This window comes from Herpailurus yagouaroundi, unplaced genomic scaffold (genome assembly GCF_014898765.1).
Source record: "Herpailurus yagouaroundi ecotype Mexico unplaced genomic scaffold, PumYag 181, whole genome shotgun sequence".
Lineage (NCBI taxonomy): Eukaryota > Metazoa > Chordata > Mammalia > Carnivora > Felidae > Herpailurus > Herpailurus yagouaroundi.
In genome coordinates this window covers 18,118,858-18,125,892 of record NW_024412412.1, presented here as the reverse complement: position 1 = coordinate 18,125,892, position 7,035 = coordinate 18,118,858, and the positions used below count along the sequence as shown (strand labels likewise).

The 7,035-nt window shown below is 35.8% G+C and overlaps 1 long non-coding RNA gene across 1 annotated transcript; it reads right to left on the bottom strand.

The window, feature by feature from the left end:
* Positions 1-304: 304 nt before the first annotated feature.
* On the bottom strand, positions 305-3,006 carry LOC121039958 (uncharacterized). The gene is made up of 3 exons (XR_005795061.1): positions 2,904-3,006; positions 1,031-1,115; positions 305-381 (listed from the first exon to the last, which is right to left on the bottom strand). It is a non-coding gene; the product is annotated as an uncharacterized LOC121039958 (long non-coding RNA).
* Between the last annotated feature and the right edge of the window lie 4,029 nt (positions 3,007-7,035).

Sequence of the window (7,035 nt, the reverse complement as noted above, 5' to 3'; positions counted from 1 at the left end):
TTTGAGACAGAGAGAGAGAGAGCATGAACAGGGGAGGATCAGAGAAAGGGAGACACAGAATCCGAAACAGGCTCCAGGCTCCGACCTGTCAGCACAGAGCCCGACGTGGGGCTCAAACCCACGGACCACGAGATGATGACCTGAGCCAAGTCCGATGCTTAACCGACTGAGCCACCAAGGCGCCCTTTGGATATTAACTCTTTATCTGATATGTCAATTGCAAATATATTCTCCCATTCTATCGGTTGCCTTTATTTTTGTTGACTGTTTCCTTCGCTGTGCAGAAGCTTTTTATCTTGATGAGGTCCCAATAGTTCACTTTTACTTTTGTTTCCTTTGCCTCAGGATGCTCAAGAATTTTGAGGGAAACTGGTGTAGATGCTTCAACAATTAAAGAATATCATGAAAACACCTTGAAACTAGATATTAATTATTCATTTATTCAACAAATACTAATTAAACAATTATTACTTTTGGATATTATAGTTAACATTGGAGATAGAGTCTTGCACAAAATAGGACATAGTCTGTGTTCATGGAGCTTGTATATGAGATGCTGCTAGCTTCAAAAGGAGAAACCTAACCTTTGCCAACATCAGTTGAGTGAAAACCATCACCAGGATCTAGAGAACACCGTCTCCACATAATGTGATTCTAAAGTACACAATAATAAATGCAGCAGTATATATACAGAGAATACTTTTGTTTTATGTAACAGGGACATGCACTACAGTTTATTACAGCCTGCATGCAAATAGTTTTTGCAGAGATATTTTAAAGGGCCAGATTTAGGAGTAAAATAGAAAAGCAGCTGTATTTATTTGCATATATTTACATGAACACTGCACATTCTTCATTGGAAATTAGAATTTTAAAAAGTTACCTCAAAAATGTAATTTCAAAGTTTTCTTTTCTCAGTACCTTCATATAAACCTATTTATGGTTTTTCAAGTATCCATATGAGAGGTTTGGAATACATATTTAGAAGCATTTTTTTTCACTAACCACATTAAAAAGATAAAACATTTACCTTTCATAATGTCATAGATGTGCACATCTGCTGAAATTTGAGCCCAGGGAAAGGGATAGCCAGGGCAATGACAGAGTGGCTAGAGCTGGGAAATGAAGAAAGACAAAATTAGTGAGTCCCACATCCTCTTCTCCTCTAATTCAGAGCCAGAGTTGTGGTTCCACCTGTAAGCCCCTTCATATCAAGCAAGATTGGCAAGACTTCCATATATTTTAAGAGAGTTCAGGCTTTCACTGAAATTTCATTTCTATGTCTGTTTTCCAGTCATGGTTGTTGTAATAATTAACAGCAATAATAATAATAGCTATTACATGTTATTTCCTTGATGGCTGCCAGTGACTTGTTAAATGCCTTTGTCATTTTATTTAATTGATAGGGAAAAAACCTATGAGGTAGGTGGTATAATTATTTCATTTTCAGGTAGAGAAACTGACATTCACAGAAGTGACATGAACAAAGACACAGGGTTAATAAGTCGGCTAGCCAAGATTCAAATTAGATCTGTCTGATTCCAAACATTGGCATGTTTACCTCTACTTACCTTGTTAAGAAAAACCATAAGGCAATAATTAGAATAATCATGCATATGAAAAAAGCAAACGCAAACCATTTAGATAGGAGTAGAGATGGCGTTAATACATATGTAAAGTATCTATATAAAAATGATTATACATTCTTTATATAAATCATGCACACAGAAATATAGATAGCAAAACAGATTTTCTTTTAATTCTCACCCTCTGTATTGAAAGCAGCTAAAAAAAACAAAAACCCAAAACACAGCAAAAGCTCAGTGATCAGCCAAGAAGTACTGGATAGGTAAATAGGTCTGGAATATTAAATCATCCTGTCAGCCCCTTTCACATTGGCTGTTCAATATCATGATGAAGCATTCCTGTGTTTAAACTAATAGTTTCAAAACTTCTTGGTACCAACCTGATTAATTCATAAAAGAATCATAAAATCTACACGTTAAAAAAAGAGGGTGAAAATAAAAACTGCAAACTCTGGACGATTGCATTACAACTTGATTTTTAGCTCTTCAAATAATTTTACTTAGAAAATGACAGTTTTCATAATTCAGGAACTGGTTGATTTGCTTGCACGTTATGCTTAAGCTTACCAAAAATATGTGCTTAAATTCTTAAAAAAATGAACACAAATCACCAGATTGAGAAGAGGCCTGACTGTCCTAAAAGACCAAACCAAAACAAACAAAAAAAGAGGAAAAAAAAAACCCCACTGCTTTTACATCTCCTTCCAGTGCTCCAAAACCTACGCTTACCTTCTCTATCAATTCAGAAACTTGACTCCAAGTTCCTCTACAGTCTGATTTCACTTTACATGCCTCACTTTATTTCCCTTCAGTCAAGCCAGCATCTTAACTCTGAAGCTGTGTCTGTATACACATCTAATCCCTGCTTCACATCATTGCTTATGTTATAACACACAATGTGTCTGTTTATATGCCATGTCCTTTCTCCTCCTCTTTACCTACTGCACATTCTGTTTAAGCCTTACCTGCCTCACAAGACACATTTTGAAGAGTTCTATTACCCTTATAACTTACTACATTTAGAATCATTACCACAAAGCATATTGTATTGAATGTGTGTGTTAGAGAGAGAGAGAGAGAGAGAGAGAGAGAGAGAGAGAGTGTGTGTGTGTGCGTGCGCGCACTTTTTATTTGGAGGGCACTTTGGCAATATAAAAGTGAAAATATGCAAATCCTTTAATCCCCAGTAATACACACACATATAGATAAATTCTTAACTGTTTGTATTTACATATGTACATGTAATAATATACAATATATGATACATGCATATTCATACATGCAAAAACTTCGAAAATAACCTTAAGAGTTACTTACCTCGTTTGGAGACTGGATAAATGTTAACTTCCGTATAGGGAGGTAGGTATATAGATGAAGTTGGAAAATATTAATAACTGATATTTACTATAAACACAATGACAACTTCTTTCTGTTTTTTTCTTCAGTTCTCACAAAAACTTTACTATAGTAAGTGTTATTATCATGCCCTTTTACAGATGAAATGTGGATATATGTTTACATCCGCATACGTGAATTATGAAGGACACACCACATGTTAAGAGTGGTTGCCCATGGGGAGTGTGATTAATATTGAGGGAGACTTGGTGTTCACTATGTGCCCTTCTATACTGGTTTTTAAAAATATACTTATATTTTTAAATGCATAATAATAACAGAGGAAAACATCTGTTGAGTTTTTCCTTCTAGCTGGACTGTGAACCCTTTTTAGGAAGGAGCCCTGCTGTATCAAATTGTATTGATATATTCAGTGATGTTCTGCTGGAGCACATATTTTCATTGCAGACAAAATAAAAACACAGATGCAGTTTTCATAAATATAAATTCTTAGAAACAGCAAACTCTGCTTTTTTATTCGGGGATATGATATTTTACTTATTTCATATTTGCAGTGTCATAAAATAAATCAAATGCTTTTTAACAACCATAAAGGAACTTCTGAGAATTTGTTCAAGATAGATACTTTGTGAGAATATAATATCCTTTGAAGTGATTCTGAAGTGAATTGTTCAACTTTTTTTTTAAGAATTTGAAAAGCATTATAATATACATTTATATGTTTAAACTTGTAGAAATTTTTACCTACTTATACCTGTATATTAAAGTATCAATTAGTTGCTTGTATAAGAGCCATTTAGAAAACCAAAACTCATGTAAAGTAATTCAGTATAATAATAATAATAATCTACTATGGAATATTAAGGTGTTGGAAGGCCTAGGGAACCGCCATGGGAAGACAAGATTACCTGCCTTAGGAAGTTACCACTATTTCTAAGTTCAGGGTTCAAAAGCAGGAGCTCAGGAGCTGGGGACACTAAGCTGAAGCTAGAACCTTGGATTCCAGCTGTCTCGGAAGAACTAGAGCCACGGAGAATACCAGCTGGCAGAGATGATACCAAAGTAGAAAGAGAAGGAAATACCTTGGTTTAGCTTTTCTGCCTGCCAACTCTGTGCCAGTGCCTCTCATTGGCTGAAATGGGCCAGGAGTCAATTTGCAAGGGATCTTGGGAAATGTAGTTTACAGAGGTCAGCCCGCCCCCAGTATGCAAAAGAGAGAGGAGAATGATTTGGGGAAAAAACATGCAAATAAACTACATTGTTTTGAAAACTTACCATGATACACAGTAGCACCTCCCACTTCTCCTTTCCTCTTAGCGCCTTTCTTACAGAGGCACTTTTCCTCTTTTAGCCGTTTCTTCTGTAGTTTTATTCATAGTTCTAAATAAAAGTCTGCATTGCTACGTGGTAATTTTTAAAGTTGATGTATTATATATTGGTTGTCGATGATGGTGGATAAAGATTTAGTTCTCTTATTTGCTCCTCCCTCATTCTTGCAGTAGAATTGTTGCAATAGAATTATAGCATTTTAAAATGTAAATCAGCAAGCAGTGTTCACAACCTCATATGATGTACATATTGGTCACTGCTAAACCAAGTATCATGTTAACTTTTCTCATCTTGGATAAGTATTTGTTTGGAAGAATAATCACTGTTCTTTTACTTCATAATTCCTCGTATTTTAAAATATTTTTTCTCATAGTCTTAATTCTTCTCTATTACCCTAAAGTATCATCTACCTTTTTTTTTAAAGTTTATTTATTTATTTTGAGAGAGACAGGAACAGCGTGAGTAGGGAAGGGTCAGAAAGAGAGACAGAATCCCAAGCAGGCTCCACACTGTCAGCGCAGAGCCCTACACGGGGCACAAACTCATGAAACCTTGAGATCATGACCTGAGCCCAAACGGAGAGTCAGATGCTTAACCAGCTGAACCACCCAGGCGCCCCTCATCTACCTTTCTAGTTTTTATTTCATTCTGTTATGTTTTTTAGGAGAATTTCCTTTTGGAGCCTCCTTTCTCTTGCTCTGATCTGGTGACTGCTCTATAATTTAGCCTTGTGCTATCATCTGGGGCTTTGTGTCAGTAATTTCTTGCTTTGGACGCACTTTTCCTCTTTCTTATTACTTTGTTTTTCTGTGGTGTATTTGACAGGAATTCTCTTGCTCTCACTTGCTTCTCACTGTCTTCTCTTTTCTCCTATTTTCCATGTTAATAAATTCCCTTTCTCCTCATTCATTTTCTTTTTCTCTATTTCAGGCATTTGTATTTCATAAGCACTTAATCTGTATCAAGCACTTAATCTGCATCCAACACTGAGTTAGCAAATAGGAACCATGCTATTTATTGGCCACTTCATAGCACACTAAATTTATTTCAAATAATTCTTTGGTGTAGGTCACTGAAATAAGCCAATGTTCCAAATCTCTTTCACATTTGATCCAATTATCTTTTACAGTCGCTACTGCATATTTTCTCACAGGTATGGATAAATTGCTTTATATGGGTAATATTTTGAATTTTGGAGCACTTAAAAATTTTCTTAATTTATAAAAATACCTGTTATGAGCCTCAGTCCTCATAAGAACCTATTCTGAAATTACACATATTTGACAAACAAACAGTGTCATTCTAAGTATCTTCCTGAAGAACAGATGTATTCACTGGTAGAGTCAGGAAACCCGGAAATCTTCTTTCTCACCTGTATCCTATAGGCTCCTTATCTGTGGTTTCGCTTTCCGCAGGTTCTGTTACCAGAGGTCAACCTTGGTTGGAAGTAGCAGACCCAGTTTCTGACAAATCATCAGGTGAATAGTAGCCTAGGGCTGAATCACACGTTGGAGTCCTACACCTTACTTCCTCTCCTCAGGTCAGCATTTAATCATCTCACAGCATCACAGGAAAAAGGTGAGTATGAGACAATGCTGGATAATATTTTGAGAGTGATACCACATTCACACAACTTTTATCATAGTATATTGTTATAATTGTTGTATTTTATTCTTGTTGTTAATCTCTTACTGTGCCTTACCTATAAATTAAACTTTCTCATAGATATGTATGTACAGGAAAAAACAGTGTACATAGGGTTTGGTACTGTCTGTGGTTTCAGGCATCCCTTGGGGGTCTGGGAATGTATCCTCTGAGGTAAGTGGGAGGGGGGGGATGACTAGAATACTATTTGACTATGTGCTCCATGAACTAGTATAAGGTTAACCAAATACGAGGTGTCGCTCCTTGGCTGTAACAGTCATTAAGGAAATGATTGAACCAACCTTTATTTATATCCAGTTTCTCTACTTCTTTATCTGGTTTCAGTCTGAGGGCTGGATGTGGCAAAACACAGCATGTTTGAATTGTATGGGAGACTTTTTTTTTTCCGGATGATTTCAGAGTAGTGTGTGTGCATGTGTGCATGTTCTAGTGCAGCCAAGGGGGCAAGGGTGTTGAGGGTGGAGGTGTTGTTGAGTTGCCAGATGAGCCCATGGAATTTCCTTACCTAAAAATGGTTTAAGATTAGAATATTTCCCTGCTTAAGGAGTTAAGTTTTTCTTCATTAATGTTAGAGAAACCAATTTATATTAAATAATTTCAGATATACACACCCATCTTAATACTTAATCTGTTTTAGTATTTCTGACATATAGGTCTTCAGAATAAATTTGTGGGATCACATGTTCATTAAAATGATTTCTTTTACTCGTTAATTTTTATTGTTCTTTAAAGAGCCAAATTAACAATAAAATTAACAGGATAACACAATACCATTTGCGAGGCAACTCAGTACATTAGAAATAGCACTCAACTGAAGATTAAGCAATTAGACTCAAGTCCCATGTCTGTTACTCATTTGTTTTTTGGTCCTTGCAAGACACTTGCTTTCTGCTATGTTATTTATCACCCACAAGAGGAGGTGAATGAATGAAGTAGAGTCTAAAGATCCCCAAAAGTAATTCTCTGATTTCTAATTTTTTTAAAATTAGGTTTATAAGTGCTAGACCAGTTCAGAGACATTCATGGACATAACTATCAAACACCCATTAATACACACAGACACACACAGATACACATTTGAATGATTTTATAGTTTCAG